The sequence below is a fragment of the Protomyctophum parallelum genome, assembly GCF_964188405.1.
Source record: "Protomyctophum parallelum genome assembly, chromosome: 7".
Taxonomy (NCBI): domain Eukaryota; kingdom Metazoa; phylum Chordata; class Actinopteri; order Myctophiformes; family Myctophidae; genus Protomyctophum; species Protomyctophum parallelum.
In genome coordinates this window covers 34787802-34799163 of record NC_139705.1, presented here as the reverse complement: position 1 = coordinate 34799163, position 11362 = coordinate 34787802, and positions in this window count along the sequence as shown.

The window sequence follows — 11362 nt, the reverse complement described above, 5'->3', positions numbered from 1 at the left end:
ACAAAGTTATTGTGACAGTAATAATTGCTATAGTGTGTGTTCAGTAACAGGAATATTCCTGTCTCTCCAGCTCTTTAATAAATAGAAAAGGGTTTAATCAGGAGTTGTAGTAGCCACAGGATAATCAAAGCGGTGGATATTGCTCTTGTCTTCATGTCTTTATGTATGTAAATTGTCTTGTTGTTTGTGTTATGTCAAATGCGTGTATACGTGTTCTGCATATACTTGGCTGCTGTGTTGCAAGATAATGGGAGTTACTGATACTATGGGACTGAATGGGAGTGAAAGGGAGGTACTGTTACTATGGGACTGATACTATGGGAGTGCATGGGAGTGGATGGGAGTGAATGGGAGGTATTGTTACTATGGGACTGATACTATGGGAGTGAATAAAAGTGAATGGGAGTGAATGGGACTGAGTGGGAGTGAATGGGAGGTACTGTGACTATGGGACTGTGTTTAACAAAAAGCTGGAGAGACCGGGAGACCTCTGTTACTGAACAAACACTATAGCAATGATTACTGTCACAATATAGAGCTATTTAACACTGTTACTGAACACACACTATAGCAATGATTACTGTCACAATATCTATTTAACACTGTTACTGAACACACACTATAGCAATGATTTCTGTCACACTATAGAGCTATTTAACACTGTTACTGAACACACACTCTATAGCAATGATTACTGTCACAATACAGAGCAATTTAATTTAGGTAACCAAATTGACCCCAATAGTAGATCTTTACACTCTCAATAGTTCAATTGTTGTTAAGCATCTGCTTAATTTCCAAAAAACTACACAATTAGAGAATGTAGAAGATTGCTACTTTTGATCATTTAATTATATAATGCTGATTGTAGCATAGTGGTTAGTGACTGAGCTTTGTTAACATGAGTGCCCGGGATCGTTTCCCACCAATTTCAAAGAATGTTTGTTGCTTCGCGCCAATTTTCACAGAATGTGTGTCCTTTACCTACCAAACAATACTCTTCTCACCTCTAGTCGATTATTTATTCAGCGTTTGAACCACGGACCAACATTTGACGCCATCTAGTCTCTCAGACCCATTTGAGCCACTGACCACCATTGTGAGAGTCTATTAATGTGAAATGGTGGTCCGTGGCTCAAACATGTTATCACTTTTTAAGTTACTTGTTGTGTTTAGAATCTGTGACCAGTGCCAGCAGAATATGCCTCAACTCGATTTTTACAGATTACAGTAAATTATTAAAGTACAGAATGTAAGCTTTCATATGATGTATCATTCAATGAAATTGGACAATAATTGAAGGAGATATGACCATCTAAAACTTGTTGAAACAGAAACCCCAAAGCAGAGAATAAGCCATGCAAAGAATCCTGAAATGTTAGCACCACTTGAATGGGTGTGACAATAGATACTTGTCCACAACCCTAATTTCTTGCATAATCACTCCCCCACCCACTAACCACTCCCCCACTAGGTTAAAGTAAAAGTAAGTAAAAGTAAAGAAATATAGGACTGAAGTTGTTTAGTGTATATTTTGTAATAATACAATCTAAAAAGTAACTAGTAGGCTAACAGAGTTTTCAATGGATATAGGCTATGTAGTTTTAGACCAATGCTTTAACATGTGTGCAATGAAACAAAGGGCAGAAGAATGAGATCTAACACCTTAGGTGCCCCAATAAACCCTTTTGAAAGTACAACAATTCAATTTAACTTATACACTACCTGGTTGTAAATAGCTGCAGTACAGAATTTTATGCAGGTCTACTTTAAGCAATCAAAGTCAGACAATTGACCCAGTATTTTGCTATTTAAAAAAAACAGATACAGCAAACAGCAAGTCATAATGATCATTAGTCAATTGATACCGTTTCGTAGAGACGGCCTACACGACGCGTGATCTTGGCGCTGGGTGCGCCAGGGAAAAAATAAAGCGATTTCCCGACATTTCCTTTTCAATTTATACCGTTTCATAGAGACGGCCTACACAAACGTTCTATATACCAAATGAAAGCCTGCATTTCATAGTTTACATAGTATATAACCTTTTTTTAAATGAGCAAGAAATGAGCGACACGGACGGCTAGCTAACTAGGCTAGCTTCTAGCCTGTTGTTTGTTGGTGAAAGACTCCAAGTTGGGAAGTGTATTTCAGCGAGTAGCTATACGTGGTTTTGTTTATTTACTCCAAGCTGGGAAGTGTATTTCAGCGAGTAGCAGCGAGGGTTATACTTTACAGAAAATAAACAAAACCACGTATAGCTACTCGCTGAAATACACTTCCCAGCTTGGAGTCTTTCACCAACAAACAACAGGCTAGAAGCTAGCTAGCCTAGTTAGCTAACCGTCTGTGTCGTGTGTTAAAGAGCAAAGAGCCAAGATCATACGTCTTATACGTTCTTTTAATCATAACTCGCTCATTTCTAATGTGAGTCTATAAATGTAACATGGTGGTCCGTGGCTCAAATACTTAATGAATAATGGACCTCGACTAGATGGAAAAACAATTGTGTTTGTTTTGGTAAGAAGGAAAAACACTCGGTCATCGACGGGCCGTTGTTTATAAACCTTCGACACTAACCATTCGGCTACTGAAACACTGTTTTACGGTTTCGTACAAACATCATATATAAACATCATAACAAGTAACTTCAAGTGATAGACGTTTGAACACAAAAACAACAACAGCGTTAAGTATTAAATAACATTTAATCACTTACTTGCTCCGAAGACGGACCCGGAAGATGGTGACGTGGCACTTCCAAACAAACACTGACCAAGCCGACCTCCACGCGTCTCTTCCGTATTTGAGGACGGCGGCACTTCCTTCCGGTGTGAGGCCACGCCCGCGAGATTTAATCGCGAATCTATTGTAGTCATAATTTGTAGTCCTCCTACGTTACATCCGGGTCCCTTGGTCCCATCCGCTTCTAATGCAAAATAGCTACATATGAACGCGTGAATCTTTTTTTTTTTTTTTTTTTACAATAACGTTATTTGTCAGAAAGGAAGCCATTGAGGGTTAAAATGGGTCTTAATGCTTCCAACTCATATAACTGTCACCAACAACACTTTTAATGATATTACATGAAGCAGACAGCCCTGTGATGAAACCTTTAGCATTACACTGTGGTTAATACGTTTTTATTCACAATGGAATGTTATTGTACTCTTAATATATCATGGTGTAGCACAGCACAGTAGATTCATATTTCAATCGATCTGGGATGTTAAAATTGTGCAAAACTCTGTTCAATGAATGGCCTCTTCTGCTACATTAAAAATTACTAAACATTAAACGTTACTTATACCTGTTATTGAGACTCCTATAGAGCATGTTGACATGGATAGCTTGGTTAGTAGTATCTCTGTTAGTTAATGCAGTTTGATTGATTAAATTAATAGCCTATTTTATTAGACAAAAATGTAGAACAGTAGTGTCATAGAGTGGAAAATGCCATTTGGTTTAATGTCACAGAATGCAGTGCCACGTAGAGCAGCATGATAAATGGTTAACTTTATAGTGTGTTCAAAAATGGCAGATCTGCAAGTTCAGTGTCTTGAATGAGATGTGCTGTGAGTTTGCATATCTGCTATTGTCCAGCATAGGACCGTTGCACAGTGAAGTATAAACAAGGCTTTAGGATTTATAAGTCGTTTTTAGAATATAATAGAATATTCACTCCAGTGAATAGCATTTATCCATTTAGATAACTTTTTGATGTTATTTAATTACTTATTTTTACACAGAAACATAATGTGTGTCTTTACAATAACTGTAATGTAATAATAATACTAATAATGTAATGTAATAATTATTAATTAAATAGCCTTATTTTATTCTGAAGGCAACCGGATGTCTTAAATTAGCTAGCTCTCAGACAGGAAGTTCTAAATTAGCTCAAAAGACGGAGCCACAAGAAGGAAGAGCTTTTGATTCTTTCCGCTGGACATTACACGCGGTGTGTGTCAGTCAGCCTCCTATCGGCGTGGAGTGGAACAGAACAGAACGTGTCTCCAACAGAGCTCAGATGCCTTTGTGTTGCATGCCACCTTCTGGAGTAAGTTGGCACTACTGACTCCTTTAGTTTCCAGTTCCACTGCTTGTCACCTAAAATTCTAAATTTCGGGTCAAGCTGGAGTTATTCATTTTATAATTTATTATGACACTTCCCATCATCATTTATGTCCCAGCATGCACAATAGTGACATTGGTCTGATGCAGCAAGCATGTCCAATTGAAACTAAAGTGAGAAACACACGAATAGGCTATAATGTCTGAGAAAGATCAGTAGGCCTACACTTGACTATAGGCCTACTGTTATACATACAGTAAATCGGGCTTTGAAATAAAATACGCCAAACTGCACATTATCCACCTGTCTACATAGCAAGCAAGTAAAAATGTAAAAACAACTTAAGGTTTCCAGTATTACAGGCTCTTTAATGTAGCCTATATAACTGTAAACATACGCTAAGTGTAAAATGGTGTCTTATAAACCCAAGAGGGTAGGGCACTTTGTGTGCAGGACACGAAAATAAAATAATCAACCAACCATTATCAATCAATCATCAATCAATCAATCATTTAGACTAGCCTATTTAAAATGAAATTTCCAGTGTAACCGAAATTGAATAGAATAAATAGTGATGAAATTCTTGCCAAAGACAAACAGTTTTTTATTTATTTTTATTTTTTATATCCAAATATCCAGTTTTGCCATGGCGAACATTTAATTTTATGATCGGCAACAGATGAAAAATTCATTTTAATTTATGGACGTTTAGCCAATATTAGCCTATAAACCCTATAGCTACGTTTGAAATGGAAAGCATTTTGAAAAGAGCTGTTGTGTGGATACGCCTCATCTAGGCTAATGCAAGCGCGTCATTATGATGCTTGTCGAAGTCGAACCAACTGAGATGTTTGCACCACACCCCGTCAAGCGTTGTATTTCAGTGTATGGTCATTCTTTGCAAATTATCATTTGTTATAAATATAAGCCTCGGAGATTTTAACCTTGAGTTTGCCTAAACGTCTCATGTCATCGCTGGAGTACATGAAAAAAGAATGCTTTGCATCTGGGACCTTGTCCTCCGCTTCTCTGAAAGGAACCCTCACCAAAATCCACAAGAGAAAAGTCGTTCCGAAGACGCACCACTGGCGCAGCGACTGCAGGTGCGTGCGTACAGTCTATTAATGAACTTTCATAGTCAAAGTTGTTTGGTTTTAATTAGTGCCAGCCTGGAGACAAATAGGCCTACAGAATTTGGGCTTAATACTACTATTACAAATTAGTAGGCATATAGGCTGTATTGGCTGAATGATGTACACCAGTGCAGTGCTTTTAAATGCCCAAGGCAAGCCAAAGTGCAAGGCATAGGAAGGAAGAGTAGGTGGGAAAATAATGTAAATCTTGCATTTTACCCTTCCACCTTATCTATAAACATTTATTTCTATTTAGGCTACTAATGCCAAATAAAAAGTCATGAGTCCTATGTCTTCATATACATTTTCAGAAATAGCGAAAAATAGCCAGTCTAAATGCTCTACAACCTCTACAACCAATATTGGCCAACTTAAAAACCTTTATCCTAGGTTATGATTCCTTTCTTCTTTTTTTAACTTAAAAATGTAAGCAATCATGATGGCTTAATCTATTCTACCACTATTTGGGACTCATTCAGATCATTGTTTCTATTGATTCCATTTATCTGTTGCAGGTCACGGTGTTCTGTCTTATGGTCCCTGTTTGGCAATAACCGCAGTGTTCATCGTATTTTGACAGCTTGCCTGCTGTCCTTCCTGGCCCTGCTTGGCTCTGTGTCCTTTGACCTGAGCTCAAACTTTGACCTGTTGAGTACAACAGAGGACGCTTATTACGAGCTAACATCATGCAGGACGCTGGCTCTCCTGCACCTCATCAGTGAACTTCAAAACATGAGAGGTCTGTGGACAAAAGATGTGGACACGGGCAAAGAAGCCCGCGTCTCTGAGGTGATTTTGCCCATGGTCAGTCGACTCTGTGAGTGTGAAGACATGAAGGGTCACAGCGATGACCAAGGACACCCCTGCAGTGAAGACCTGACAGGATTCTGCCAGGAGTTGAATAGAGACTTCTCGGAATTCTTAAACTCTACGAGGGAAAGTGATGGCGTGGATGACAATGGAAAGTCTGTGTTTTCGGTGGCCATATCCAGACTTCTTGACGTGTGGGGAACCATAGAGGAGAGCGTAGCCAAGGTAAAAGATTATCCGTGCTGGAGGGATGTGCTGTCTCTAAGACTCCTGGTGGCGTTCACTGAGCTCAACCGTCAGCTGATGGACGCCCCTCACGTCGGAATGCGAGCTGACTTCCAGCACCAGTGGACCCACACGCTCAGCTACCTCAGCTTCGCCCAGGTAATGTCGGAGAATCTGCAGGTCTGCTGGTTGGAGAACGTGGACCCCGAGTCGAACTCAACCCCTCGTCCGCCCCACACATATATCTTAGGTTCAGCTCTGTGGCAGACCTCTAAAACAGGAGCTGACACAGTGCCCGCCGGGTCTCCTGCTGGCATAGGAGCCCTCAGTAACGCCCAGGAGTGCCTGCTGGCCCGGGCAGTGCCAGCTCTAAGGCTGGCGTGCCGGGCCGTGTTTTCAGGCCTCAGCATGAGGGTGTGCCTGTTGGTCCTGGCTTGTCTCATCTACCCTCTGGTGATGGTGTCCTTCAAGCAGATGACAGCGTGGATTCAGAATTACGCCCGCAGCCTGAGGGACAGGACCATGGACCTGAAACACCAGAGGCGACTAGCGGAGGACCTCTTGAACCAGATGTTGCCCAAGTCGGTGGTCAAGCAGCTCCGGCAGCATAAACACGTTGAGGCAGAGAGTTATGAAAAGGTGGGTGCAGTGGGTAAAGATTTATTTTCCGGTAAATGTGTTAATCTTACAGTGTAAATATCAATCTCAACACTATACTGTAGCACTAGCACTACTATGCCACTTGACAATGTCAACTAATGATAAAAAACCCACATGTACAGTTGTAGGCCTACACTTGTGTACAAATATTTGTACACAAGTTAAATTAACACGTTTTACAATTGGATTTTACATATCTTGGTATCAATATCAATATGTCATGGAATTGATGGTGTATAAGGAGCCCTTCTCAGCCCTAGCGGCTCAGTGCCACTGCCAGTGGTTAGACCTGAGGCTGATTCAAAAAATGCCTTCCAAATCCTTTTCCCTCTGAAAACCTTATGTTGCTACACATACCGTAGTAGCTAATATCTAAAATGACACAGCTTTCCCGGATTGTGTGGGTTAAATTAAATTAAATTTATGTAAATTGTATTTGTTTGAATGTCCTTTTCATATATATATTTCTTTATGATCAGTACGTTATTTTAGATTGTTTACAAACACATAAAACAGAAAACCTACAATACAAACACAAGCAACAACAGCAGAGTATACGTATTCATGGATAGACAATTAAGATAGATAAAAATAAAAATAAAGGAAAAAAAAGGAAAAATCAAATTAAAATGTGAAAATAGTTTACATTATTTACACGACCAAACGCAGCATCATCAACCGTATCATAATGTGTAGTAATACAATAAACAATCAAGAGGGCATTGCCTGACCATGGATCACGTCCTTTTCATATATTGAATATGAATATGTACTTAATTATTATTAAATTGATTAGAAAATGTTGCATTATTGGTCAAAACATTAATATTTGGTGGTCTAGGTCAGGACAGGAATCGTGACTAAAGTAGACTAAAACATGGTGTTCAAGTAGGGTAGGCTATATTTAGTTAACACATGCAGTCCCAATTTAGGAAACATATAATAGGCAATAATTGACAGTTTTTAAGCATGCCAATCCAGTAACCTTCCTTGACAGCTAGCCCCATTGCACTTTTTGCACAACATTAAAGGACATCACTGCAGCAGTGCTTATTTTTGATGTTATAAGAAATGGCGTCTGTGCAATCTGCACAGCCTATTGTTGGGATAATTGCCTATAATTACCCTATTCCATATTCATCAGGAGATAAAACATGTTCTATGGCTGAAAATTAGCTGGGCCAGTATGCTCCCTGCTCAGGGCTTATTACTGAAATGGACTGTTTGGAAGAGACAAAACGTGTTCTGGAAGAGACAAGAAATACTACCATCCACTGTGCATGTACAATTGCAAAACTTTTATTTACAGCATTACAAACAAAGGTTTTTATAAACCTTATTTTATACTCACAACATGTCTAATTGATGGTCAGCTTCACATTTCTAGTTTCACATTGCAACGTGATGTCGTACGACAATGTATAGACTTGAGTTAACGTTAAGAGCCCTAACTGGTTTACGCACGTATTAACTGTAATGTGGAAAAACGTATTTTACTAATTATAATCAAATGTACAGAAACCTTTGCTGGATGGATTTCTGTTTTAATATTTGTGGTCACCACTTTGCATTTTGTCATACCTTTGATTTTCCTGTGTCATACTCATATAAGAATGGCTACTATTTTCTAACATGATTATGTTTTTTGATCAGTCCTTTCTAGTACAATACTCATTGTAATAATTCTCACCATTGTCTGTGTTTACCAGGTCACCATATTCTTCTCTGACATTGTGGGCTTCACGTCCATCTCAGCCTCGTGCAGTCCTCTGCAGGTAGTGGAGATGCTCAACAACCTCTACATGTGCTTTGACACACGCATCGACTCCTATGACGTCTACAAGGTGCAGTAGTGTGGTCTGTTTTTTGTAGAATGTACATATATAGTTACTGTATAAACTCGCCAAAAGTAGTTATTTTCGGTGAGTGACATTGTCGTATAACAAAAAAAGATGGAAATATTTGCAAGCTTACATTATCATTCTCTGACCAAGAGTCTCGATCGTAAACACAAATGTTGATTAACTGATTGCCACTCCTGAGGATTATTAGTCCAGACATCCGAAGGCAGTAGGTCTATAATTCCAGCATTTGAACGTATATCAAATACTTGATGTAAGTTAAAGTTGATCAACAAAAGAGCACTGGATAAATACATATCTAACGTATAAAATGCTTAATGTTTGTTATTTTTTGCACTAACTTGAGGTGGAGACGATAGGCGATGCCTACATGGTGGTGAGCGGGCTTCCTGAGAGGAATGGGGACAGACATGCAGATGAGATAGCCAAGATGGCCCTGGACCTGGTAGCAGCTGTCAGACAGGTGGCCATTCCACACATGCAGAACAAGAGGCTCCAGCTCCGTGCAGGCATTCATACCGGTGAGGGCTTCTGCACTCAACGGCACTTGCACTCAGGGACATGCAGAGAGTGTTACAGGGGCAGGGGCTGCACTTTTGTAAGAAAATAGCCGATCTACAAGCTCTCAACGTGTTGAGAGCTTGTAGATCTGCTATCTTCCGGGCGCGACCCCCGCACTCGTTGGCTGCTGGAGATATGGCGATGACATGGATTTCTGAACAAATTCTTTCAACGCAAAATGCTGCGTTCAAGATCAGGAGAGTACAGAATAAATCAATTCTCGGGTATGGCATGTAAAGGAGAGGAGGCCATTTGCATTCATGGTCTGCAAAGGGCAGTTGTTTTACAGACGGGTAAAAGGGCAGGGGCTGAATCCCCCTTTGATGTCCATGTGTGCATGTGCCTGCATGCACTTTCAAAGCAAATATTCCAATGTTTTCAGTGATCGCTTAGCGGTAATTTCAGGCATACTAAAGTGTCTTGATTTGATCTGGGGGACTAAAATGAGGCGATATAATTAAAGTCATACTGTGTGACTCTGTTGTCATTACAGTGTTTGTAATTGTAATACTAGTATATAGACTCTAGACAAGTGCCGCTCAAAAAGGAATGCTGCAGCTGGGTCCTACGTCTGAGGATATTTTGTCAGTTAAAAAAGAAAAAACTCTTCAAATGCGGTTAAAAGGCTTCTTTAAATGGGAAATACAACGTTTTGGTCTATAAGGCCTTCATCAGGCTATTTCTTATAGTTTTTAGTAAAAATATTATATGGTAAAAATATACCAGTGAATAACAAATAATAACATTTGTTTAATTGAAAGAGTTACACATGACTTGTGATCGTGTTTCCTCTCTGACTAAGGGAATGGCTCATTTTGTGACCCATTCCCAAGTATCTATAGTAGGCTACCATGGCATGAGGTAATATGTTGTTGTCCTTGCTGCAGGTCCATGTGTAGCAGGTATTGTTGGCTACAAAATGCCAAGATACTGTCTGTTTGGAGACACCGTCAACACAGCGTCGAGGATGGAGTCTACCAGCCTGCGTGAGTGTGCACACGCGCACACACGCATGCACGCACGCATGCACACACACACACACACACACACACACACACACACACACAGGGGTGCAGTGGCACAGAAGGTAGAGCCTGGAAATCGGAACATGCCTTTCTTTCACACCGCAATGTTTAATTTTGAAACACATTTAAAAAGAAATCTAATAGCCGATCTACAAGCTCACAACATGTCGAAGTATATTGGCTATTTGAACTATTTTAAAATGTTTTTCAATATAGTGAAGAATGCCTTAAAGATTATACACTCAAACCCTGTACACGCAAGACACACTCCATATATGGAGTGTGTTTCTTTAATCTTACTGTGTGTGTGTGTGTGTGTGTGTGTGTGTGTGTGTGTGTGTGTGTGTGTGTGTGTGTGTGTGTGTGTGTGTGTGTGTGTGTGTGTGTGTGTGCGTGCGTGCGTGCGTGCGTGCGTGCGTGTGTGTATGTGTGTGTGTGTGTGTGCATATCGGGCTGTGTGTATCAGCTCAGAGGATCCACACCAGCTCAGCTGCGTATCTAGCCCTGATGAAAGACAATGCCTACGAGCTGCAGTTGCGAGGAGAGATCGAGGTCAAGGTGAGATTTGTCACCCCTTGACGGTTTCTCACATTTTCCCTTGGTGAACAAAGAAACCTAAAATGAAGAAAATATTTGATGAATTGAAGAAAATAGAAAAAGGAAAACTGTTTCTTTTCCAACACATCTCTCACAATATGTGTCCTCGGTACATCCAAAACACGAAATGTTCGCTCAAACACTTCTAGTTCCAGGATAAACAAGTATTACTTTAATGAGTTTCATAGCATGTAAATGTGTTAAAAAAGTCCAAATCCAAAATCCAAAACGAATCAGAACGAATCTTTTAGCCTAGTGTTCCTCAAGAGGTCTAAAATGTTGGAGTGGGTCATGACATCCGACAGGGTCATGAAAGACACGTTTATATGAAGACGGTGTTACTTTATCAAGGCCACAGAGCCAAACCAGTTGAGAGCCACTGTTGTACAGTGATATCATCCTTCCATCGATTCT